The sequence below is a fragment of the Chlamydotis macqueenii genome, chromosome 10 (assembly GCF_036417535.1).
Source record: "Chlamydotis macqueenii isolate bChlMac1 chromosome 10, bChlMac1.mat, whole genome shotgun sequence".
Lineage (NCBI taxonomy): Eukaryota > Metazoa > Chordata > Aves > Otidiformes > Otididae > Chlamydotis > Chlamydotis macqueenii.
In genome coordinates this window covers 9,443,860-9,471,571 of record NC_141565.1, presented here as the reverse complement: position 1 = coordinate 9,471,571, position 27,712 = coordinate 9,443,860, and the positions used below count along the sequence as shown (strand labels likewise).

Sequence of the window (27,712 nt, the reverse complement as noted above, 5' to 3'; positions counted from 1 at the left end):
TTTTGGAATGACAGTAGAGGTAGGCTGTGTTTCATATGCAGCTTAAAAATTATTATAAGCCAACAGAAGTGTCTTACTGAATGTTGAGAAAAATAGTCTGACAGCAGAAAGGGAAAATATAAAGCAGATGTACCATATGTTGCTGTGCATTTGTTTTCTATAATAAAACCATGGGGCACGCAAGAATAGATGTATTATTCATTAAAAAAAAAAAGAATTCTTTTTGCAACAGCTGGGGAAAGCACCATATTTGTATTTCACACAGAGAGGAACTATCTTTATGCTTGAGCATAGTATTTATTGTATTATAATCACTGATGATTTTTTGGTTTTGCACTTTTTTTTGTGTGCTTTTTTTTTTGCAATTGGGAAGGGCATAAAATGGGCCCCAAATGCCCTGAAGAACTGTAATAAATATTACTCAAACAAGAAGGGACATGCTTCTAGGTGCAGAATTTGTGGCCAAATGTGCATGTGTCCCAGACTATATAGGTGGTGTTGGGGGAATAACGGGTTTTAGAAGGCCTCTATGGCTATTATGTACTGGAAAGTGGATATGTTTGCTAAGATTTCCCTGCTGCTTCTGATAGTCTCCAATTATTTTGCCATAGGATAGTTAATGAGTATGAATGTTACCCTTCAGTTTTACTTGTGGGAATTACTTGAATTACAGACCATATTTATTTTTAAAATATTTTCTTACCTCCTACCTGGAGGTCTTTGAAGGGAAAGATGATATTATGGAACGCTGGATTCAGGAGTGAATATATAAATGTTTGTTTTCTCAATCTGAATAACAAAGAGGTTTCACTGATTCACAGTGTACACGTGAAACTCAGCCGTATGAGGTGTTTAAATAAAACTCACTTGGTTTTTGCTTTGTGTGCCTTGGGGATTGAAAGTCTTAGGTTTGTAAAGGAAGTTATGCATGATATGTAAGGATCTGATCCCCTTCTCTCTTGTTCTTCTTGATGGTATAATTCTGTAGGCTTCATTGAAGCTACTCTAGATTTGCAGAATAATGAGTCGGAGAAGAGTTAGGCTCCAGTATAAGCTTTTTTTTTTCTTTTTTCTTTTTTTTTTGACCTACAGATCTCCCCATTTCCTCTAGTTTTGATGGGATTGTAGTTGTAAATTAATCCTGTATAATTATTCAGTTATCTGCTAGAACAAATTTAGAATTAACAAGGTAGACCACCCAACACTTTCATGTTTAGGCAGAAATAATTAATTTCTGTTTCACATACCTTTTTATTTTAAAAAGAATTCAACAAATTGAAAGGAAATTTAGTCTTCTGTCTTGATTTTTAACTGCAATTACTGCTCTAAATCTTGCATTAAATATCTTTTGGTCATTACAGCACAATTAAATTTCTATAACCAAGTTAAAATGAAACTTGGCAGAATAACTTAGATGTTTTTCAAGCATTGAGGCAAGTGCATGCTTTTAAAAAGCGTATTCAGACAAGCCAATATAGATTGCTAGGAAATAAACCAGCATTTTCAGTGTTGCTGTGAGTCAAAACTTAAAATTGTAAGTCAAAACTTTGTCCTTTGGAGTTTCTCTTAAGTAGGAAATTGAGGGCTACATATCCTTTTGCTGTTCTTCAGGGAAAATGGTAAGTACCCCAGCATCTCAGTTCTTGCAAACAGGAAGTGATTTTTTTTAAAATTTTTTTTTATTCTTTATTTTTTTTTGAGAAGAGATGCAGATGACTGACCACCCTTTCTATCTCTTGACTCCATATCGCTTGATGACTCCTTTATGTTTTGATGGATTTGTTGATTCCAATGTGTAAGAATATTTGGATATCAGCAATGGGTTTGTGCTATATGTTCATAAAGTTAGAATATTTTACATTGAGACTGAAGGTATTCACAGATACGCTGTTGGGATACCTGGGCTAGACAGTCATCGGCACTAGGTCTGATTACTTTTCCCATCACTGCTTTATCAGATCACCTCTTGAAAAGGATGTTTGTAATAGCCCATTTTTAGCTAATTTTTTAGTTGCTATAGAAATGTTGATTTGCATTAAAATGAAGACTCTATGGATTTTTGTGGAAATGGTGAGGGTCTCTGAGTGTGTCTGAAAACGAAAATAACAATCTTCTGTGAAATCTTCAGGATGCTTTCCACCTGGAAAAGAAAGGAAGGCTTGACAATTTTCTCTCTACAGCTCCTGGAAAACTCCACAGAAAAGAGACTTTAGTCTTGATTTATTTCTTTAGGATTTAGCCTTCTGTGTTTTAGAAATTATATATGTATTGAAATAGATTAGAAACATGTTAAGCAGTGTCACCATATTAACATCTTTTTTTTTTTTTATTCGGCCTTAATTTTAGGCTCTGTGTCACAGTAATTTGTTAAACACCCCCATGACTCCTTTGATGTATGAGAAAAATAATTTGTTCAGTATGTGCCTTCTGGTTTCATAAATGCAAGAGATTAAATGTCTGTAATTTTTGTTGAAATAATATTAGAAGAGCCTCACTTATTTGATGCTTATGTTGTAATTGCATGTGAATATCCCAATGTGCAAATGATCTTGCAGTTCACTCAATGTTTAGCTTAATAGCCAAGAGAACTTCACTCTGAAATAAAATAAAATTAAAACAATCTTTGAAACATGTTACAAAGTACCTGTTAATATGGGATAGCAGGGTGGATACCATTATAACTCAATGAATTTCCTATATAGATTAAATTCAGTGGCCAGATTATTTAATGATGCAAGTTTATTCTAGAAAATATAATCAAGTTTTCACTGCTTGTAGTAGAAAATATGGAGTAGCAGAGTACAATCAAGATGATTTGAAGCAGGAAGAGGAAATTAAATATTCACTAAGTATGAGCAAACTTTGCTTTAAGATTTTATGAACTTCGTGATTATTATTTTTGGGGTGTTTTATTTCTGTGAATGAAGCTTGATTTGGAGGATCTGTGTATTTGATCAGAACAAAGAGAAGGACTGATCTGTTATCTGTTGATGCTACTCTGTAGCTACTTTATGCAGTACTGTAGAAGCAACAGAAAATACTTCACGGGCTTTTTTGAAGTTCTGGAATTTAGTTGAAGAATAACTTTTCCTGACCTTTTTTCCTAGTTACATGGAATCTTGTTTTTGAATAAGGATATGAAACCTTATTCAGATTGGCAAAACTTAATAACTGTCCATGACACACGTTCTTTGTGATGTTATCACCATGATTTATTTCTGTAAAATTTCAAATTTCCTGCTGAAAGCAATGAGATTAGAGTAAAATTCAACTCTGAATTTTTGAATATAGAGAGTTTGAATGAGTCTTACTGTAGGTGTTCTGCAATACCTCCAGGTCAGAGAGAATTTTTACAAAAAGTGAGCAAAAGTGAGTCTACCTTTTCTGTTAAGAGCCTTTACCAAAAATGGAGTCAAAGGTTCTATATTGAATAGACTAAACTGCCAGCTTTTGGTATGTGTATTTTGGTGGGTAAAAGTGAGGCCATCATAGCAACCCCCTTAGGAGCTACAAGAGATCCTTCATGTTATCTAAGGAGATCTGAATTTTGATATGCTTCAAAGATTTTCATTGTGTGTACTTCTTATTTATACACACATGCATTAGAGTGTCTAGCTGTGGTGCTGATTGGTGCAGTAAAATAAAAAAGAAAAAGGCCTTGGGTTTGTAATAATGTTGGGGTTTTTCTTTTGCATAATTTCATTTCCTGTATTGCTGCTGGTCCATTTTTTAGTCAGATCAGCTGATAATGCTGCCCTGAACCTTGCTTTTGGTTGGGTCTCTGTGCTTTTTGATTGGCACTGGGAGGCCTAATGACTGTTCTAGCCAAGTATAAAGCTTGTGATGGCTTCTCTTGCCTGCTAGTTCCTATTATTATCTATCAGTTGAGAGCCTATGGTTTTTCTATTTCTTCAAAGGTTACTGGCATTCCAATTATAATTATTTAAACTGCTACTTGATACGTAAGCAACTGAGACCTATCATCTAGGAAAGAAGAAAAGAAAATCCTGGTTGTGCTTTGTTTCCTTTCTGTGGTGGTGTGTGTTCTTTTGGGTTTGATTTTCATTCAGAAAACTGTTCACTGACTTTGCTCTGGCATAATGTTTCAAGAGAGGATTATGATACTGTCTAGGAATCTAGTCTTTCTACTCAGTTGAGCAGAAGAATTTTATTTATAAAATACTTAAAATATTTTATTTTGAAGAATCCTATTTTGGTGATTACCTTTGGGGGAGTTCTTGAGACTTCACAGGCCTATCAGTGTCTGTAGCTCACTGCTGAGAAAGTTAGATAATGCTCTCCATTTACAGACAGAAAGCCGCCTGATTTTTACTCGAGAAAAGCTGAGATTTCATTTTCGCTGGTGATGAAGTGGTCAGGAGCGGTATAAAAGAAAAATACAGGTTTTGTATGCAAACAGTATGCCTGAAAGACCTATGGCATGTCCTTACTTTTTCAGTTAAAATGAAAACTTTGCTACTATTCAACTATTTTCCCTCTGGGTGTATCTTATGAATATCTACTTCCTCCATGGACAGTGTGATTGAAAGCTTGTGGTATCACCTGTTCTTTACACTTTTCTCCTAGTGTATTTGATATGGCACAGTCATAATCTAGTACAGGAGGTAGGTGAATATATGGAAGAAAATAAAATTGCATTCAGTCCTCCAGTTCTTATTCAGGGAAAATCCCTATGAAGGTGATATAATGAATGGGCTGCAGAGGAATTTTTCATTGTTGTTACCGTATTGCTGTAGTCTTTAATAGGAAATGTGTGAAAAAACTTCAGTTGGTATTTTGGAGAAGTAGAATAAAACTTCCAGGTGACTGTGAATAATTATTTTCCCAATTTTATATATATTAAAAAAAATACTTTTATTTGTATTTCATTATTAAGATGTTACACACTCCTGTTTACCACCTGTGGAAATACATGGCTAGCATGTATTGTTGACATATTCTAAAATTAGCTTAGTATCTGTGCAGTTATAAAGTACAAATAAATTCAAATGTAACTTGTGCAGTTTTAATAGTGTTGGGAAATTTGAATGCAGTATTACTTTAAAAATGACACAGTTTAACTCATTTAGAGAGTTGCAGATTATTTCAAAGTGTCAGTATATTTCAACTAAGGTATAATAGGTGTAGTGTATTTTGATAAATATAGAAGACAGATGCATTATGACATTTAAACAATTGCATTATGTAATGTTTTCAGTAACAGACTTGCAGGATAGCCTGCAAGAAGACAATTATTTATTTACATTTCAATATTGCGGAGAGATTTTAATTAAAACTGAAGTTTACTTGTGAATGTAGTTGGGCAAAATGGTTTAGGCTCTCAGTTGAAGTAAAGGATAAAAACATACAAATGGTGAAAGTTAACATAGATAGATATAGACAGGGAAGACTTAGTTTTATATTCAACCTCAATGGTCCAACCTCCCATACTTACAGGTAACCATCTATTAGAGATTTGGTATGCACTGGTCCCAAGAGGATACTCTATCATGTGCTGTTTCTTATATGTGTTATTTTGTGATTTGGAGTGCTCTGTGGGTCAAGCATTGTCCCTGAGGTCTTTTCATCATTTAGGGCCATGATTTAGTACCTCAGATCTTCTCAGGGCCTGTTGTGATAGGATGAGGGGTAATGGTTTTAAAATAGAAGGAGGTAGATTCAGACTTGATAAAAGGAAAAAAAAATGTTTACACTGAGGATGGTGGAACACCCTGGCACGGGTTGTCCAGAGAGGTGATAAATGGCCCATCCCTGGAAACATTCAAGGCCAGGTTGGACGGGGCTCTGAGCAACCTGATCTGGTTGGAGATGTCCCTGCTTCTTGCAGGGAGGTTGGACTGGATGGCCTTTAAAGGCCCCTTCCAACCCAAACCGTTCTGTGATTCACTGCAGGAGGCTGGCAAAGAGAGGACTGTGTAGGAGCTCTACACATCCCTGTTACTGGAGATTTCTGCTCTGCAAGCTGTTGTCTGCCAAATAGCAATGGAGCAGTTTGAGAAATGCTAAAAGAAGCAAAAAGTAAACCTCCTTATGTTGATTATAGATTCACAGATCTACTTCTCACTTAGGTGACACACAGGAAAATGAGCTACTATTGTACCCATAAACTGTAGCTGGCAAGAGTGTTGATAAAAATGTCTATGTACTATTGTAGATAATTATTCTTACTCTATGAACAGGTAATTAATTGGTTCTGTAGCAACCTGATCATAGCAAGGTATTTTGTATAACCTGTGGTCTTCACTGTACAAAAGAAACTCTTATTTTAGCTAGAGATGTAGAAAAGAATTATACCTTATGGCCAATCCAACACACTGTAAGTTCCTGGCCTCCTATTCATAGTTCAGTGGTATACTAAGTTTTGAAAACAGTGGTTCAGAGAGATTTAAAAACATTTGTTATTATTTTTCATGTTATGACATGAGCAATGTTCCAAAAAAAATCATAAATCATAGAAAACTCTGATTAGGTCTGTATGCCTACAATAATTTTTCTAACAGGTTGAACATAGGAGTAAATAGTATTCCCCAGTTATTAGAGTCCAAACCTGTTAGAAACTAATTTGTTCATGCTTATTGGTATCATGTTATTCAATCACCCTTGTGTTTGTGTGTGCCAAGGAGTCCCTGATTATCTAGATGATGATGACATAGTTGATATAGTCATGTAGGATTTTGAAAAACTTTTTCAAAATCACCTGTCAAAGGTTCTTAAGAACTAATCTAATGTAAAATTAAAGTTCCTTCACATGCATTAAGCACTGTAAAATAACTTCAATGGAGTAATAACAAGTTGAAATGAATCAGGAAAATCACTTATGGGGTCCAAAAGGGGTCTCCTCTGTTCAGCATATCCATTAATTGTATGAAAAAGGGGGCAGAGAGTATAGTGGGAGCTTTTGTTGACATTCTTAATTGGGGGTAATAGCAGTGAACACTGACTAGAAAGAGCTGCAGGAGTGCGCTGAATGAATGTATGATAAAACTGTAAATGAAATTCTGTACTCATAAGTGAGAAGTGGTGCACCTGTGGGAAAAACAATCCTGTACTTACATAGACAATGATGCTCACTGGGATACTGGCACATAGAAAAGAGATTTGGGGGCTATAGTAGATTTTCTACTGAAATGTCAGCTTGCATGCCTAGTACAGTAAAAAAAGCTGATAAAAAAATAGAAACAATTGGGGAAAAAGGAATGACAGGCAAACTAGAGAACATTACAGTGACAGTTTAAATTTTGTACCTCATTTATGTCCTGAAGCCTCTGCAAGTTCAGATCCTCTTCATCTCAAAAGAAATATGGTAGAACTAGACGAAGTACTACTGAGAAAGGAAGGAAAGGTAAACAGAATTATGGAAGTTCTGCTAAGGTTGGAGAAGAGATGATGGAAGTGGGATGTAATAGAAATCTGCAAGAGTTTGAGCAGCATGAAAAACAGTGAGAAATAACTGACATTTCTCATAAAATGAGAATTGGAAAGTATTAGGTAAAGATAGTATGGTTAAAATTAGTAAAAACACATTTAAACAAAAAATGTGGAGTTAAGCTGGTAGCTCATTGCTGCAGGACTTTGGCTTACACAAATTCAGAAAGAGTCGTTAGATTTATAAAAGTTTCAAGGACTGTTAAGTACGTAGATTCCCCAATCTGGACCTAGGACTCCTTGAGCTGAAGACTACTGGAGACTGCGTCCGCCTATGCCTCTTATACTCTTCCCTAGGCATATGGAATACGGGTTGGTTGTTGGATCCAGTACAAAAAGATCCTATAGTGTCTGACTTAGGAGCCCCACTATTTCTTGCCCTTGTTCAAAAGCTGGTTCAAAGATTTTTTTTTTTTTTTTTTTTGGGTATATAACAAGTTTGCTCCCTAGATTACATGCTCACAGTCTTTTATAGAAAAGCACAGAAAAAGAAAGCACTTAGGTTGTATGTGAACTACATTTAAACTGTGGTTACCCCTCCCTATCTGCAAGTTTGAGAGATGAATCACCTGTGTGGACTGTATTGCAAACCTGTCACTGATATTAATAAGAACAGAGTGATCATAGTCATAAATAACATAAGGTCATCAATGAACGGTGACATCTTCTGGGCATATACATCAGTCTGTGTTCCAGACATTCTTCCATCCTGGTTCTCTCAGCTGGGGATTCTGTCTCCAAATCAAGAGAAGAAGTGCCCGAAGAGCATCTCTAACTGGAACCATGCTCACAGTGAAACTAGATTAATGGTCAGCAAACTTATAGCAGATATTTTTGTTGTGTTAACTCCCTTCATGAAAGCTTTTCAAACACACACAAAAATTTCAGTCTTTAAACAAGAATTGCTACTATCAAATGTATGCTTAGTATCAAAACCAGCGAGTTAGATCAGTTGTAGGATATTTTAGGAGACAATACATTTGGGTTTAATAAAGGTTACATTTCATTAGGAAAAATAAAAATGTTGAGGGTATAGCATCTGGTCAGAATTATTCTGACCTTTATAGACAAAGTTTCCTTTGAGTGGGTACCAGTTACCTTAGAAAGCAGTTAAAATCCAAGGAATGAGACATAAAGTACCAGAAATGATTCAGATTTAACATATATGAGTTTGAATTAAGAAAGTAATATTCTATTCAGAGGAAGGAAGACTGTCATAAGGGTTGTTAGGTTTCAATTCAAAAGACGAAAAATGCTTCCTTTTTCTGTAACTTTTAAATAAGCACAATTTGATATTTCTTTCTTATGTCATGTAAATTTATATTTTTCTGAGGAGTAAGAGCCAGCAAAAGCATGAGTGTTCTGAACAGTGTAATTAGCCTAAACTGTTGCAAATATTCATATTATTTCTGCTGAAAAATAACTTGAATACTGGCTGGTGAAAGTGTGCTATATTTGGGTGATATTTGTAACTGGCTACATTGCACTGATTTATTTATTGGATAGTTTTGTCAGATGCTTGCAATGAATCAGGCTTCAGGACCAGAAAAAAAAAATATTTGTGCATCAGTATAACATAGCCTTCTGGTATTTTCTCTCATACAATTGAATTTTAACACAATAAAAACTACAAGTACCCTGTCTTTTGTAGGTAGGTATGTAGTTATCAAACTTTTGTCATTGGGATAACTTTCAGCAGAGTTTCATTTTGAACAAAGTTTTATAAATGGATTTGATATAGAAGACTACACAAGTGAAGTTGTGCAATAATTCTGAGTAGAGTTGCTTGATTATTAGGGTTTATTCTTAAACTCTAGGTTAGGTTTAACAAATTTGGCTGAGCAGAGCTGTAACACCAAGTTCCTGAGATGTCTTGTCAGACTACCCAAGTGAGAAGCTATCAACTTATTGCCCTCAATGTAAGACTGTTGTGTTTTCTTGATAGATGTTATGGGGGGAAAAAAGGTGATAAGAGATTCTACAGAACAAAATACTATTGCAAAGTCTGTTTGTTTACAAAAGTAGTTAAATGTATAAGTTTTCTTTGTTTTCAGAAATGTCTGTAGCCAATTTCTTCTTGATTCTATTTAAGTGGTAGTTAAAAATAAATGATCCAGCTGGCTGAAGAGTTTTTACTTGGAAGGTAGACAATTGGTATTACTCTCCAAGGAGATCAGGTTATTTTGCATTTCATAATTTCTGGAATATATCTTCTATGGTCCAGCTTGATTAAACCTCCTGTGGCACTGGAGGAAAAAGAAGCAAAGATCTTAAAGCAAGAAAAATGTTATTGACTAATGAGAGTTTAGGACTATGCAAATTTAACTTTTTTTTTTTTTTTTCTTTCCCTCTCAAATAGTTCTTGTGTTAAACAGAAGAATAGTTTTTTGGAAATATAAATTGATTATGTAATTATTTAATTATTATATTTGACAGTTTTACTTGTGAGAAAGGTCTAAAGAATTTGAACAAAGCATTGTGAACTTGATGTGGATGTGAAAGCTGAATTTTTTTTTTTTTTTTTTTTTTTTTTTTTTTTTTTTTTACCATAAGAGGGTTATTCTTCCATCTCTCTGCAGCTGAAGAGAAACCAGCAGAGCCCTACAGTGATGATAGCATCTGCTGTTACCCTTTCCAAGGGAATTTTTTGACCAGTAGACTATGTGGGCATCCTTCTGCTGTTTTGTTTCAGAAATAATTTTCAATTTCCCCTCCATGCAAATTCAAGTAATCAGAATAGGTTACACTGTAATATATAGACAGCTACTAGAATTTGAATGAACTGAGAGATGAGAAGGAAGGAGACTAAACCAGACACGTTACGTTTTATTGTATCTAACGAGATTTTCATGTGTAAATATGCATACAAGGAAAAGATGTGTGTGGTGGTTTTTTTTTTTTTTTTTTTCTTTTTAAATGGACAGCCTCTGTCTTTTAAAGTAATCAATAATAAAAAGAAAGCGCTTGAGATTTTCTAGAATTTGCTTTGTCGAAAATATTTATTGTGATGAATAGTTTTGGAACACAGAGGAAAATGGAATGGTTATTCACATCATCATACCCAGGTATTTGATTCATATTGAATATGGATAGCACCTAGTCAGGATTTCTATAGGATCTGTTCATCAAAGGAAAAAAAAAAAAATCCTCTCTAAAAAGTATAATATGTTTTACTAAGGTTTTTGGTAGTACAAATGGCAGAGTGCTATTATAAGATGCACTTTTCTTTAAAGGCTTTTTTCATGTTCTCAAAGTTTCAAAGTAAAAGTGGCCTAGACTTTTTTTTTCTGTTAGTAGACAAAATTAAATATCTGGGACTGAACTTGTGTTCCCAGTACAACAGGAATATTAAAGAGAGGGTCTGTGTGGCAGCTGAATCATGGAAGTTGCTCAAGGTATTTTAGTAAGAATATAGTTTGGAGAGGAAAAGAACCCAAATAGTACATTTGACTTGACTTGAATATTAAGAAAGATTGAATGGACTGGATTTTTTTTTTTTTTTTTTGTTAGAAGTGATAGGAAATGGTTCATTACTTGGATTATGAGTAAAGTTTATAACAAGTATAGTATGAAATAGACCTTCGAGCTGCAGCCCTTTAGTTCAATGCTGCAGACATCAAAGAGGTCAGTATCTCATGTTTGTGAGTAAGATTACAGTTTAAAAATTGTAATCTTTCTTGTCATTTTGGGATTGTTTTTTTTTTTAATAGAATAAGGTAAGACAATGATAATACGGAGGAATTGAAGCAGGAAGAGAAGGGAAAGCATTGTAGAATTTTATCCTGTTTTGTCTCAGGTAATGATTTGAGACTTGACAAAAGGACAGTGTTCCATTGACCACCTCTTTTCTCCTCTGTGATCATTTAACATTTCTGTATCAGGTAACGAAATTGATCATATAAAAAAAAAAAAAATAAAGTCTGTGATGCAGGTTTCACTGCCAACCTTCTGGCAAGTGTTCCTATTAGAGATAAAAGGTAGTGTAGCACCTTTTAAGCTCCATTTTATTCTCTCTTCTGAACTCTGTGATCATGCTTTTTGATGCCTCATCCTTTTCTCGGCTCTGAACACACTGTCTGGCTGTTCTCTTGTTTGCACCTCTGCCTCGTTGGCTGACTGTTCTGTATCCCTTAGCAGCATCATTCCTGAAGAAAAGACCTTAATTCATTTTTTCTTGTGAAGAAATAACTTCTAACAAAGGAGCATAGGAGATAGCTTCCTCTTCTTACTAGCAGCTTTATCTTACCCCTATAGAGCAAACTGGGAAGAAGTACATGAGCCTGTGACTGTCTATCTGTTTGCTGGTTTCAGCAGCAACTTGATCTTCATGCTGCAATTAAGAGTGTCTACTTTGAAGCACAAAAGAACAGTGTTATGTTTAATGTTGGTTTCTTTGTGCATCTCTAATAAAACATGTCAGTTGATTATAATAATACTGTTTAGTTAACCAACACTTCTGTTGTCTCACACATTTCAAACGTAGGACTATATACAAGCTTGCCTTCTTGGGCTACTAGAATTCTGACTGTAAAGAGACATAGACAACAGTTATAGAACTAAACCAGCTTTTCTTTTTTTTCCTATTTTTCAATTGAAAAAACAAATGCCGTTTTCTTCAGAAATATTGATTGTAATACATTAAATGGCTTAAGATGCAGGCTTTCAAAAATTTTATTTGTAGTGACTGATACAAGTTCTCATTTATGGTAGATTTTGGCCCCTGGAAGAACTTCCTTTGGACAGGGATTTCTGAGTAGCATAAAGATGTAATCCAGAGAATTATGGTGCAGATTTTACACCCTGAGGAGCATCTGCAATACTGTATACCTCCTAGTAGGTGACATAAATGCATTTACTTCTTTACAGATTGGGTGAGAACACATATTGAAAATTATAGGAGCTGTAGCATGTGGTGCAGTGGAGAGCAATTCCCTTGTGGTTAGGTGGCCCTAAATTAGAGAACTGTAATTCAACATTTTGTTACTTCTGTCAGTAAAGCAGTTGATTGAAATATTATAAATGTTAGTTTTTCTGGGCAATCAGTGCATATAAAACTGTTTAAGAACAGTGGAATATACTATTTCTGTTACCAGGAATGTGTTATGAAAATATCACCTTGAGGTGTAATGATTCTCTTGTTTATTAGAGAGAGAATTTCAAATGGAGGGCTTGGAATTAGCTCATCTGGATTTAATATGAGAAGCTGGGCTAAGAAAAGACATTATAAAGGCTAGTTTGGAATATGGGAAAAATACTAATGCATCATACTGCTTGCTAGACTATGCCTTCAGTGGTTGTGCTTTTCTTTAAATTACCATATAGGCTTGGGGTAGGGAGGGGAGCAATCATGACTTCAGCTGATTTCCAACTGCTTTGCACTTACAGATCAACAAACAGAAGCCAGAGCAGAAACAGAATGAAACTTTATTTCCCTTAGCCTTTATATAGAAATGTGTATTGTATAATTTTTATATAGAAATTAATTGATTTTTTTATTATTTTCATTTATATTTTCAATAGTGTCTTCAGTTTACCAGATTATTGTGTAAGTAATTTGTGCTGAAAAAAGTATGTTTTTGCCTAGAATAAATTCTAGTGTGGAATCTGAATGATGTCTGAAATTATATTAATTTATCTTAGAATAGTTAAATGATAAAAAAACATTAATGAAGTGCAGTACTGAGTCTAGGTAGTCTGGCTTTTGAGAGATTAACTGCAGCAATGCGAGTTATGAGTTTGCTAGTTTATTTTCAGTCTTTTATGAAAGTCAGGATGGAAATTATAATCAGTGTTGTGAAACAGAACTCAGAAAACACTGTAATCCTTCAAAAGAAGAAAAATATTTGTTTTCCTTGAAAAACATTTCATATGGGCACATTTGTCTTAATAAATAATGATTGTCAGTGCAGTCTTTGAACACGTGTATCAGAAACATTAAAACTTGAAAATTTTTTGCAGCACCGCAAAGCAAACATAATAAAGGATTATGAAGCTTTCTGTTTAAATAGAATGATGTTCTGCTTAAAGTTGGTAGATTAGCTGCATTCAGTCATAAAGTTTAGTTCACTTTTATCTAGTTATTTTTATCTTAGAAGTGAAGTTAAAAGCATATGTAGCACAGTGAAGAAGGCTATGTTTCTCTGATGTTTATAATTGTTACTTGATGTTTTGCTTTCAAGCTGATGATCTCAGTGGAGTTTCTCTCTCTCTGAAGGTTATACTCTGAAAAAGGCATAGCTTTAATTCCCCAAACAGGGATATTGTTACATGTGTGCGATGGCTCACCGCAAAGCAATAACAATGCATCCCATCACTTTGGGCTTTTATGAAGTGGATTTAGTGATATTTCTTTAAATACTGAATAATATGTTGTCCATCAGACTGTGGAAGACCTTCTAGGCACACTGGCTTGCATTATGCAGTATATTTTGCCTATCATAGCTGGCATTCATTGTACATTTAAATTGCTTCAGATATGGCTATAAGGGGTTTTAAAATCATTCTATCATGTTAGACAATAGTTTATTCTGCTACTAGTCTATTATTTATTTTTACTAGTCTTCATGTCTGTGTGTGTACTTGGGGAAGTAACAGCCCCCTTACCCACAATAATGCAGATACTCTTGTTCAAGATTTTGCTACTGCATGAGTTCTACTGAAAATACATTCTCTGGGAAATGTTAGGGCTAAAGGAAAGCTGCAATGAGGAAATATATGTTAAGCAAAATAAACTGGATATAAGAATGCTAACTTGTTGCAAAGGTACAGGAAAGCGTAGAGAAAATGTGGACTACAAGAAGAGAAGGAAGGAATCGGGGGCAGATTCAAGCAAACAGAAAGCTGTAAAGCCAGTTCATATGGTTAATATGCTCCATCTCTTGTGTGCTGCTCAAGAGTAAGATAAAATGATACCATTATAAAGATGCATCTGAGCATGAATTAAAAAGTAGAAAGATAGAAGGTTACATAATTTCTTAAAAAGTTGAAAGAGCCTATACGTTTTATTAAATTACTGACAGAAGCTGACATTGGCTGAGCAGGATTTGTGGAGTGTTTTGGTTGACAACATTAGTATTGATTCTATACCCTCACCTCCTCTTACACAGTATAGAGCAAATCCTCTTGGCTCATTCAGTGCAAAAACTGGGGATTAGAGGAGGATGTGTTGAAGGGGATATTCATTCTGATCACAAATCTGTACTTAAACTGCAATGGGTTTGCATTATATAGCCAACAGATGTGTAAGCATGTTATTTGGGGGAAAAAAAAACGCTAGCAGTTACAACTAGGTAAGCCTTTTGCACTACAATATGGCTCTAAAATGCCTTACCCACCCCACAGGTCTTGTGGTTCTTATCTGCAATGTGGGGTGACTGAAAGGAGCCCAATAGTAATGATGTACTTGTGGAGCTTGCATTGCTGCTTTTGAATATAAGGCTTAGAGCACAGACCAGATCCTGAAATAGCTTTACCTTCTCTTGCCTTAATTATTTTGTTTCATGTCCAGTTGAAAAGTGGTTGCAGAGCTTTAATAACTCCTTTCTTAATAGCTGTATAAATGGAGTAGTCTTACAGTATGCTCGCTTAAGAGCAGCTTGAGAAACAAGGAAAAAGTATGATACTGTAGAATGTTGGACTGTTGACAGGGAAGAAGATGGTGCTAACAGTTTAAAATTCAGCCCTGTGGAACGCAGGTGGCCCCAAATGACCCTTAGTACCTGTTTGTTTAATTGCAGTTGGCAACGAAAGGCTCCCTGGAGGCTTCTGGGCACTTCATGAGTTTGAACCACTACTAAATAGTAGATCAGCATATGGATGCACTACTGTTTCTGCGCTGTAGTAATTAAGATTATGCTATCTATGTACTTGGGGGGGGGGGGGGGGGGGAAGAATCCACTAACATACAAGGAAAGAAAAGGATGGGGAGAAAAAAAAAAATCATAGCTGTAAAGAATCTTCAAGTAGTTTAAAATTGAATATTTGCTGCATTCAGTTGCTCCCCTGTGGCGGTTTAATAGTGGAGCTGTAGCCTTAGCTGAGAAATTTCTTGCTGTTTGTGGGTTAGTTTCATAAATCATACCATTAGTTTCACATGTATGTTTCTGTAGGAAAACATAACAGGTTTTATAGTCATGTTTAAAGAGTCTAAGTCAGTAGTACTTAAAAATTAAAATCCTACATGCTTAACTGCCTAATTAGAAGTAAATTAACTATTTTGTGCAGTACAGGGTGTTGAATGGTGATAAGGAGACATGCAGATTTAACTATTCTCTGATGTGTGTAGCTGTACTATGTTTGTAATTGTTTCCTATGAACAAAGACTGTCCCATATTCAAACACGCAAGTACAAAACATTGCATCTGACTGTTGGTGTTTGCAGGGCAAACAGTGTGATTGTATTTGGCATTGACTGACCAGTGTTAGCGTAAGCAGGGAATTAAATAACTTCTAGCTTAGAAATACTGTGGTTCTGTATCAGAACTGGGAACAAAGAGGTAAACTTGATCTGTTGTTAAGTGCTAACTGTAAGTCAGGGATTGGTAAGGTTTGAAAAACTTCCATGGGGAGAAAAAAAAACCAAACACAACATTGTTGTGTGGTGTGGGTTTTTTTTTGGTTTTTTTTTTGGTTTGTTTTGTTTTGTTTTGGGTTTTTTTTTGTTTTTTTTTTTTGTTTGTTTGTTTCGGATTTTTTTTTAGGTTTTTTTTTTTCTCCAATGTAGCTTTATACATAGTTCTGGGAAAAAATGGAAGCTGTTTTAGGTTAGTGATGATAACTCAGCTTGTGAATTAAGGTTTTAAACTTCATAATTATAGCAAAGTTCCAGACTTGTAATGCTTTCATTTCAGTTTGACTAGGCCTGTAGTTTAGGCATCCCCTGATCTTCATTTAAGTAATTCTGAATGAATTGGTTATGCACTTGGGCTGCTTCAAATCAGAGGGCGTTTTGCTACTGGATTTTCAGTTGAGTTGTCTCGTGTTAGCTTTTCGGTGATTATCCTTCACAAGGCAACCCAATTTCAGACTTGGGGCTGGATTTTCATTTCTGCAGATACTGTTGAGTGTTATACGTTGAGGAATAAATGTTTGGATTTTATTTACTTTTTAATATATATGTACAGGCACATATCTCTAAGTATGTATTAAGTATATGTAAGTATGTAGAAGTATATATTGTGTGTGTGTGTGTATATGCATGTGTGTGATGTTGCCGGTGTCCTGTCCCCGCCTGCCCCTGCATTGTTCAATTAGGGAGAAATTACTAATCAAATTACTTCACGAAAAGACCTAGCTTAGGCAGTTAATTTTTTTTTTTTTTTTTTTTTTTTTACAATTGCTAGTTCTTATATAAAGTTAGTTAGTTTATTTATTTGTTTCGGGAGCGTGACCATCGTTTTTCCTCCGCGGTTCCGTGCCGGTTACCGGTGTTCTGCAGGTGTGGGCTCAGCGCCATCTCGTGGGAGAACTGCGGATTTTTTAAATTACTGAATGTGCTGGATTCATTTGGGGCATAAAGGAGAATATACTCCTATTAAATCTGGCAAGAATAAATCTAAATCTAACAACATTTATTGTGAAACCAGAGTCTTCAACTTATGAAAGCATATTTTTGTGAACTGCGCAGACATTTGAGCCCAAAATGCTGTGTCCTTACTCATTCCTGTTGATCTGCACTTCTTCAGTAACTCAGGATGAATTGTATTTCCAGATGGGTGTCTTGCTTTGTTATGCATAATTTTTCTCTGTTGGATCTAACTGAACACTGTTTTTATTTGAGCTACTGAAATCTCTATATTGATTTTTTTTTTTTTTTTGGTTTTTTAACTGTAGCAGAACACGCAGTTCCAAAGCTTCTTTTCAAGTTGTTTCAATAGGAAATGATTATATATTATGGTTAATCAACTCACAGTACTATTCCTAGTAGAGAAAAAAAAATGGAAGTTGAAGAGTGCTCTTTTCTATATTTTGCCTGATTAAAATATAGCAAGGTTGAAATTGGAACTTGATTTATGTTTTTTTTTTTTTTATTTCTAGCTTACTAGAATCTATGCTTGAAATTATCATGTAAATAACTTATATTAATATGATTTTTCTGATGCCTGCACTAAAAGAATATAGTTGAAAGTTTCAAGAATCAAAGGATAGGGAGTGTCATACAAGATGTTAAGATCTCTCTCCCACAACTTCCAGTGATGCTATGCATATGTCTCATGTCAATGAAGATTTCATGCATAGAAACTTCAAGCACCCATTACACATGTAAATTAAACATGTATGTTTGCAATGCAGGCTGAGGTTTTGTCTAGTCTCTATCTTTCATATTCTGTGTCTTTCATATAGTCTAAAATAATCACCGGAGCCTCTTTTTGAGAAATTGCCAGACTATATCAGGCTCTTATGTATTACATTTCCCTATAGTGCTGCTTAGATATGATATGCAAAATGTTAAATTTTACAGCATGTGGCATATTAAGGCCACATGAGAAACAAATGCATGCTATATATCATGGAAATAATTGTTTTAATATTTCTAATGCAATTAATGTAATGTACAAAACACTGAATTATTACTTATGGACAATGTCAACCATCTCTACTTCAGTCTGTTATAACTTTATTATTGGAAACACTCTTTGGACACCTATATAGTTTTTCTTTACGTGTGTTTTTCTTTGATAGGTTCAGCAGAACCTGTACTATGTCTGCAGAAATTCTGGTCCTCGGATTTTTTTTTTTCTTTTTTTTTTTTTTTTTTCCCCAAATGAAAGAAGTGGGATATTTGTTTCTTTGGAAGCAGACTCCAGGAAAAGCAAGACCAGTTCACACGATTTTTGTCTAGGAAAAGGATTGATTTTATTTTTTTCAAGGTAATAGTGAGCTTTCTGCCAGAAGCCCCTAAGGTTTATAGCAAAAGTTAAAGTAGATAAAGGGAGGGACTGAAGATAAAATGCCCCAGGTTTTTCAGCGTTTGAAATGTGACCTTGTTTACTCTGTGCTCTCCTTTTGTAAGTAATTTCTTGACTCAGTGCCTGAAAAAGAATTTATTTCATGTAGCTGGATCCAGTTTTTGAGAAATAAGAAAGCAATAGAACTTTTTAGCATCTAAGATTTTTGCCATGCTATTATTTTCACTGGAACAGCGAGCTGGACAATATATTGTACTGACTCAAAAGAGAGAGAAAGTTACTTGTTAAGTATTTTATTTTGGCTTATTGGGCTTTTTTAAAGCTGACAATCAGAAACAATGAATTCTTAACTTCCTGTTTTTCATTAACTGAAGTTTACACAATGGTTCATACTGAACTGTTGCTGCCAAATATAATCTCATGGGTATACTACTAAGAAGGTAAATATAATTTCAGAGATTTTTTCGAACAGGTGCATTTCAGTTGTACATGACCACAGAAGAAGGACTAGAGCTCAGCTCCCTATGACAAATTGAAATCTGAATTCTCATGCAATCTTACTTTTAAAATAAATATTCCCAGTATATGCTTTTGGCTTTAGTTTCTGGGCCCACTGTGATCATTGCTAAATGTAATTTCTTCTCAAGCCCCAAAACTACATTGAAGAATGCTGATCCTATGGCATTCTACAACTGTTTATAAAACAGTTATGGAATCCCTAGAGCTTTTCTGAGAGAGAAACTTGCACTCCAGTAGATCAGTAATCTATGCTGGAGTCTGACAGAGCAGTGTTCAATCTGCTGCTCGTCAACTGAGATCATATTATGTGACTTCAGTGTGAGGGGAGTTCTGTGTGTTTTTTTTTTTTTTTTTTCTTTAAGAAACCCAAAACAACCCTGTAAAACACGCCCTTGCCCTCTCGTGATATTTGATTAATCAATTTCTGTATTGATAATATACATTTGTAACTGATTTTATGGAATAAAAAAAAATTAAACTTGTAGTTGTGGTGAGACTGTGACAAATAAAATTTCAATCGTTTTTCAGACGCTTCAGTTACATGTTGGCAGGTTTGAAGGTCAGGGAATGGTCAGTAGCCTTTCTTATTGAAATTTCAATTTGTACTTCTGCTTCTTTGCTTATTGGTTTGACAAGGCTGACATCAGGGAAGAATCTCTTCATATCCCCTTCTTACAGTATAACTTCTAATGCCTGGAGGAATCAATCTCTTTTATTGCTAACTTTTCTGAGTAATAAATAGTAAATGGATATAGTGCAGTTAATAGCATTTCACAGCAGCTATCCTATGTTGACAGTATGAATTACTGTAATTTCAGTATGTACAACATGTAATATAGGAAATGCTCATGGAAACTCTGTGAAGTATTGGGTTTTATGGCTTTTCTTAAATGTTAGTCAGTCAGAAGTATTGTTTTTGCAGTTGCACTGTCATCCATAGGTGAAGGCTGGTGGTCTCTTGGCCCTTTATTGGAGGGCACAGCTGAACTGGTTCAGTACGTTCCCTGTTCTGAGCTATTGCAGAGATACTAAAAATCTCAGTGTGTTCAGGACCTAGTACTGTTTAGAACTTGAGCCCTAGCATCAGTGACAACTGAAGCACTAGAAAAGTGCTACTCAAAGGAAATAAACCTTGGGTTTAAGGTTCTGAGGGATTACAATTTTTAATGACAGCCATGAAAGATGTTAGATCAATCTACATATTTTTTCTTTTTGCTTGTAAAAAAGATAGCCAGAAATATTTGAAATACAAATATCCCTGAAAATTTTGTGAATGCTTGCTCGCTTGGTCTCTGTTATTTGGCTCCTTCTTGGCCTTCTGGTTCTTATGTTTACAGGCTGCAAGATCTGGCTCATGAGTATTAAAGTTATTTTTATTAATAGGATAAAATATCCTATTAATAAAATAGGATAAACTCAGATTTTCTAGGTTAAAGGAATTGATGAAGGTTGCACTGATAGTTTGTTTTTGAGATACTGACTACTTTATGTGAGGTACACCATAACTGAATTCCTAGTGCTAAGTGTGGACTGAGGTAAAACGTATTGTTTCATCACAAAGGTAAGACTGTGTTCTGGCTTTGGTTAAAGCTGGCTGATAAATATCAGAAAACTTTCATTGAATAAATAAATCAACAAATAGTATTCAGCTAGCTTTCTTCGGGGGCAGAGGGGGAAGCAAGTATTGCATTTTAGAGGCAAGGTGAATTTGAAAGACCTGAAATGAGATCACGCACCACAAAAAGCATTGGCTATGCTGGAGAAATGTAGTGGAATGAAGAAGGAAAGGATTATAGGGAGAGAGATTTCAGACAGTCAGTTATTTTTTTTTTTTTTTTTTCTACTCTCAAATACTCCAAATTAACAAATGAACTTCGGTGCTTTAGAGATAGATTTGTGGTTCTGAAAATATCTATTATGAAGAAATATTAGTTGACAGAATGACAAACTGTATCTGTGACAGCAGACCTACTTAGGGCAAATGGAAAGCAAAGGAAATAAAGGAAAAATGACATCTCTCAGCCCACAGCAAAGAGGAGAATCGGGGAAGAAATGTATTTACAGATTGTGACTTAAGAATTAGGTGCAAAACTACTATAAAACTTGCAATGCTAAAACATTTTAGCCTAGAGTTACTCCTCAGTTATAAATGGAGATGCATTTTTGTACAATGACCTCCAGTTTTTAGGCAATACCTTTTTTCCAATCTTATTTGTTTTTCACCAAAATATTTGCACAAGATGATCCAGAGAAGCTGAATGAATAGCAGTGAAGTCTGATAGTTCAGATTAAATATAATGTCTGTATTAAGAAATGCAGATTTAAATGTACATTACATTATTTAACTTGCAAAGCATGGTATTAAGGGCAAGCTTTATAGAACTTGACAAGGCATCAAATTTAAAAACATAAGGAAATAAAAAAAGTAAGGAAAGCCAATAAACAAGAATTCTTTCCTTTTGAATACATGATTCTGCCAACTAATGGTGGTAATGCAGATATGTCTCGCATCTGTTGTACCTCCATATTTTTTAATGCTGAAAATGCATTGTGTGTGTAGTTTGAAGCTCCTGTGGTTCCTCACAAATCATATCTGTATTCTCCTTTCGTCTTTCTGTCAGTACTGTCTTACTCAAGCAAAATTCTTGTCAACTGATCCTCGGTGCTGTTGTTTGGATGCCAGAATTTTAAATTATGTTAGTCAGATGAGCAAATGCATGGGAGAATCCATTTCTTAATTTATGTTGAGGAGGAAGATATCTCCAATTCTCTTTTTGGTTTTCTCTTACAGAGGAATAAATATATAAATATTTGCAAGTGCTAATACTTGTTTCAGTAGTATAACTACAGTTAGCATAAAAAAAATTGGTTTAGATGCAGTTCACAAGAAAGCTTTAAGTAGTTTGACACCTTTTAATCACTGAGCTTCATACAGTGAAGAATGAAAATGGAGCAGTGGCACATTATAGAAAAAATAATGAAGCTTGATTTTAGAAAATGAGAGTATAGTTGATAATATAATTTGCTGCTATACTTGTTCAGATGTATTCCATTATAGCTGTAGCTTTCTACTGTTAGTTACACAGTAGGACACTTTTTCCAGTCTTCTGTATCATTGTATATTTGCCAGTCAAGAGACTAGACTGTCTCAACTGATTCAGCCCTGTAAGTTCTATATTTATGTCCTAAGACGGAGATCATTTTAGTACATTTTATTCCTTTCATTGCATGCACCAGAGAGATAATGTGATCGTGCAAGACTCCTTATTAAGATATCCCATACCATCAAGAAGTTAGTGGCAGAGGCTTCTTAAAGCAATCATTTGTAGTTTGAAGAATAAATTCAGAAAAATGCTGTATTAGACCATGCCTTTTCAAAGGCTGTAAGAGATCATAAATGACTGACAAAATCCTTTACCGCTTTTATGTGCATTTGTAAAAGGAAAAAAAAATATATTGAAATCTTCAGTTTGTTTTGATTTGCAGCTCTTCTTTTCTACCCTGCAGTGTGTAGATATCTGTTGCTTGGACCTGCTCTCTTTATTGGGCTCCTAAAGTTCCTTCTAAACTTGCAGGATTTTGCTGTCAGTGGGTTTTTACTTTGTCAGATTGCTTGACCATCGCATTTAGGTGGAAGTTCTGTCACTGAGAGGACAGACTGTTATCACAGTAGCCACTACTTCTCAGTTTTTGTCAAGCTGGGTAAGAGGGTCTCAGAAGACAAAGCTCATATATTTTGTCCTTGTGTTTGGAGTGGGAAAGAAACAGGAGAATCAGGACCTAAAAATGGGAGTCAGGAGAGATAGGAGCTAGAAGTCAATAAAAAGAGAGTTGAAGGATGAGAGGGAAGATTGAGGCATTAGATGGGGAAAGTCCAATAAAGTAGCTATAGCTCCTCTTGGATAGAACACGAAAATAACAAATCATCTCAGATGTCTACAGAAATAGTTGTTTCAATTCTGTTGGATGATCTGGCCATCACTCCCTTTAGTCATAGTGCTGTACTGAGTTATTTAGAGCAGAAACTGTCGAAGAACATAATCGGAATCCTTCAGTGGCTCTGGTGCCCAAATTTGAGTGATTCCTATCTGAGCAATTAAGCTTGTTAAATTATCACTACATTACATAAAACTACTAGTAAATTGTATATGGATAGATGTATATTTCAAAATCTATCACTTGATGATAGCATAAGACTACTTTCTGCCAAGAAATCCTTCAGGTTGGATTTCTTGGTCAAGATGGCCCTAGCTTTAATTTTTTTTTCTTTTTTTTGACTTTAAACAAGGTTTGTCACTCCCTTCCATGTTACTAGCAGGCAATTTTTTGCATTACAGTAGGTTGGCCTCTTCAACATGTTCTTTTCTTTTGGTGCAGGGGTGGTGGTGCAAAGTACAAGAAGCTGTGGACTTCTGTAGGTGGACTAACAATTTTAAATCACTGAGTCTCCCTGTGATTTCCTTTTCCTCCACTGTTCACCTTATATCAAAGGCTTTGGGATGCTCTGAAGGTGCCTTTATGCTCTGGCCCAAGGCATACTGTGGCAGGACAGTTCTCTGCAGGCAATTCCTTTTGCAATAGCCAGTTGGCACAGATTAGAGGAATTTTCTTATGTAGAAAATGATTTGGAATCTGGGAAGAGTCATTAATTCATCTTCCTTTCATAGTTTTGTTTAAATTTATGGAGGGAAATTTTGAAAACCTGCTCTATATTTAGTTCAGAGAAAGATTAATGGAACCTCCTGTGCAGATCCATGGATTTCCTCTTGGATTCAGGCTATAGAGAAGGAATGAAAAAGTTCTGAGAGAACTATTTATCTATTACCAAGAAATAGACATGGAAATATTTCTGGTCAACTGGTCTGTTTTTAATAGAAATTATGAAAAATATGATAGATCTTGCAGGTTTTTTAAAATCACATAACGTTCTATGTCTATATAATGATAGCAGTGACAGATATTCACAGCACTCCTACGTTCCTCCCCAACTGCATAATTAATTATGCAGTTTCTTTCCACCCTCACAACATTTGTTCTTTCCTTCTCTTAGCTAGCTGCAGATAAAAAAAATCTGTGCCAGCACAAGTCTAAATCTAGTCCATCATGTTCAAAGAGAGATCAAAGTCCTGAAGATGTACAAAAATGGATTCTCTTATGTCAAAGTAGCAGTAGTCTGCCACAATGAGGCTGTTGGCTTCAGCATAATTACTGAGAAGCAGCCACAACTACTGTGGTGCTGAGTGACAAACAGGGTTTTAGGGAGAACCTAAGAACCATGGACATAGGTTGCTGTGGTACAGAAAGGAAGTTGTGTTGTTAATCTTGACAAGAATTGCTGTTCGAGTTCCGATTTCTAATTATTTGCATGTTGATCCAACCCTTTTAGATTTTACAGCTTGCGTTCAGAAAGGTTGTGGGTTAGCAACATGTAAGATGTTTGCTTTTATTTTTGTCTTAAATATTTTAGGAATGAGTTTCCTTTTGTTTAACTATAGTCTTGTAGACATATAGGCATTTGGTTTACAGAGGCTGCTTGACTTAGGGAAAATATTTATTTGTAAATAGTTTTTAGTATTAAATAATAAATATTATTTGATTTAACAGGAGGATGTATCAAATCATTCACACTGGAGAAAAGAATTATTTTCTTTTGACTATTTCTAGACTACTGGTAGTTGTTGAATTTTGCTGTTGCTTAGTAGTGAAACAATTTTGGAATGCAGAGGATTTATTTTACTGTGCTTATGCAAAGTAAATTTTGTGTGCTATTTCAGCCAGTCATTCTTTTGAAGAATGTATAGATATGATCTTCATTCCTCAAATAAATGCCCTGGGACTGAAACTCTGGTTGAGAGCTGATGCGGACACCAACTTGAAAATTAATTAATTAAAAGGGAAATTTCTTTGTGTAATGTTGAATGAAATTTTGTTTGATCAAAAGGAATCATTTCACTTAGAAAAATTCTAATTCCATTTGAAAAAAAAGGGCAATTTATAATTAAAACTGTAAATGGAAGCTGAGAGTCTCGTGCATAATTGCTTTCTGTCAGAAGCTGGGATTTAAGTGACCCCACCCCCTGCCAGTGAGTAACAACAAAAAAACCTGAACAAAAAAACCCCAGTGCCTTGAGCTTTAATAGAAACTTGTATTATGAGATCTTAAATACTTTAAAAAAAACCCCTTATCAATCATGCCACTGAAACAAACTATTGAGTGTAATTTTAAAGAAGCTTGCAACAATATCAACTAAGCTAAAACATTGTCAAAGATGAGAATGAAGATATTCCACTGTATTCTTTGAGGTGTCTGATGTATTTTTTTCCTCATAATTTACTTTTTTAAAAATGTGAAATGTTACTTTTAGCTACTCCCTTGCCTTTTTCATCTCAATAGTCGTATACTGAAGAATGAAATGTAATGCGAAGGTGGTTTCTGCTTTTCTTTTTCCTTTTATTTTTAATACTTTTAAACTAGATTTTCATCCATAGTTCTACTCTAATGCTAGCGAAGAAAAAGAATGTTTTTTTGTATAAAAGTGTAATGGATGAGAGATTTAGGTCACTTAAAGAACCACTGTCCAAAGTGTTAGTAAAAGTGGCTTTAATATGATGTTATACAAGTGTGACATAACAAAGTTCAATGGCAAGGTTCACGCTGTTAATTACTGAGTGGAAAAAAACATACAAAGGAAAACTGAGTTATGCTCAAGTTAGAATGATTCGCAGAGAGAAAGGAGAGCACTCCCATCGAGTCACGATGTTCAGAATGGACCTTTTTGCTTTCTAAACTCTTTCTAGAGAGGAGTCTGGGTGTGACTGGCTCCAGAGTTAGTCCCAAACTTGGTCAACAGTTAATGCCTAAAGGATTATCTATGCAGAGTTTGTATAATATTTTGTTGGCATAAGTTCAGCATGCAGTCAAAGTTGTTATACTACAGGGTTATGCGCGATATTGGTCTCTTACTAAACGTGTGTCTGTCTTGAGGAGGAGCAACCTGGAGAGGTGTCCCAGCTTGAGACGAGATCATTGCCATGCCACGGGGCCTAGCAGGGAGATCTCACAGGTGGCTCACTTAGACTGTCTACTTATGGGATAAAGTGGTTGGCTCCTGTTCAAATTACATGTGGTGGGGAAAAGTATGCATGAGACTCCTTGTACTTCCAATATTCTTTGGTCCTTGATAAATGAGTCTTGGAAAAGCCACTAGCTATTCATGTGTTAAGCACATGATTGGTGTTCCAAGTTCATACGCATCAATGCTCGCTGTGCCGCTCTGCTCCGTTGTGGGTTTTCAGAGAATATATTGAAACCAGAGGAGTTCACAGCCTGGCTGTGGCTCAGCCCTTTACCTTCTCTGGAGCCTACACCAAACCACCACCAGTCTGGCTAAGGGGCTGAGCGTACCTGTCACAAAAGGAAACTTGCAGTCTCTTTAGCAGGAACTGAATTATTTTTAATTCAGTCATTTTAAGCATCTATTCTGCTCCAACTTTCAGTGTTACAAAGCTACGAAGCACTAGAGAATACAGGTAGTCTATATTCTGTAATGCAAGATGTCATTTAGTTTGGAATAATCACAAAAAAACCCCCCGTATTGGCTGGATAAGGTAATCTACAAAAACTATGTTCCTGTGATTTAGTGAAAAAGCCCTTAAAAGAAATGGTTGTGATTCTGTTTACTTTGCAGCATCTATCCCTTTTTATCTTTGCCTTCCCATGTCTTTCTTAATTCACTCATTCACGATCATCGTTGAATATAATTTCTGTACTATTTGAAAACTTGATTTGGATTTATGCACTGAATTTCTGTGTTAAAACTGTCAGACTTGGGCTCATAAATACTCAGTATATTAGTAGATTTAGAGTGGGAAAATTGCTGCATCTAGAGTAGTTTTAAGTTTATTTGGGGCTTTTAAGTTTATATAAATAACTTAAAAAATGATGAGATTAAGAAAAGATAAGAATGACCATTAAATAAAAGCAGAAGTGTAAATGAATAGACTACATTTTTATGCTCTTAACTGAGTGTGTGCCTAATAAATTGTAAATATTAAGATAATTAATATCTGGACATTTATTAAAATAGTAATACTTTTTTCCATTTGAAATAACTGATAAAACATATGATTTCAAAAGGTTATTTTCTTAAGGTTTTTTTTTTATTTTTTTTATTTAGTTTAAATTATTGTTATAAACTGACAGCTTTAGATGTAATTTTGCTGAACATGAAGGTAGGATCAAATGAACTGATGTTTAGATTTTTTTTTTCTTCTTTGTTTTTTGGTTTTAGAACATGGAGTTGCAGAATATCCATTAATGCAAAAAAGTCTGGTGCTATGCATTTGTCTCCTAATTCCTGCAATTAAATACTTTCTGGTACAGACTGTGTGACTACTCAGGAATTCATATTTCTATAAATTCAGTATGCTACGTAGATAGTGAATAGAGGGGAAAAATGAAGAAAAACAAATTGTCTGATAAAAATATAGTCTGAAATGAAGATGAAATGATAAACTATAGTAATTTAGCATAGTTATCTATGTTCCAACCTTAACATGGGCAAAATCCTTTTTGATTTTGATTTGTGTTGAATAAGGAGTGCAAGATTTTCCTCTTGAACAGATAAAGACCTCTGTACTCTGATGCAGTACAAATATTTTTAGGACAAGTAGTTACTGTGTTTTAAAAAACCTTAAAGTGTAAAAGAACAGTAAGATAAAATAAGAATGCTATTATTCACTGTGTGATTGGTTATTTCTAATATGTTTTTGTTTGTCACATCTATTGAGTAAAGTCTGTCTATAGTTTAGGTTTATATACTTTGACTACTGTGAAGTTG

At 34.9% G+C, this 27,712-nt stretch overlaps 1 protein-coding gene across 1 annotated transcript in view; it reads left to right on the top strand.

Annotated features, from left to right (window-relative positions):
• The window catches only part of ERC2 (ELKS/RAB6-interacting/CAST family member 2), a 474,334-nt gene that overhangs the window by 21,605 nt on the left and 425,017 nt on the right, over positions 1-27,712 (top strand). The gene's annotated exons all lie outside the window — the stretch shown is intronic.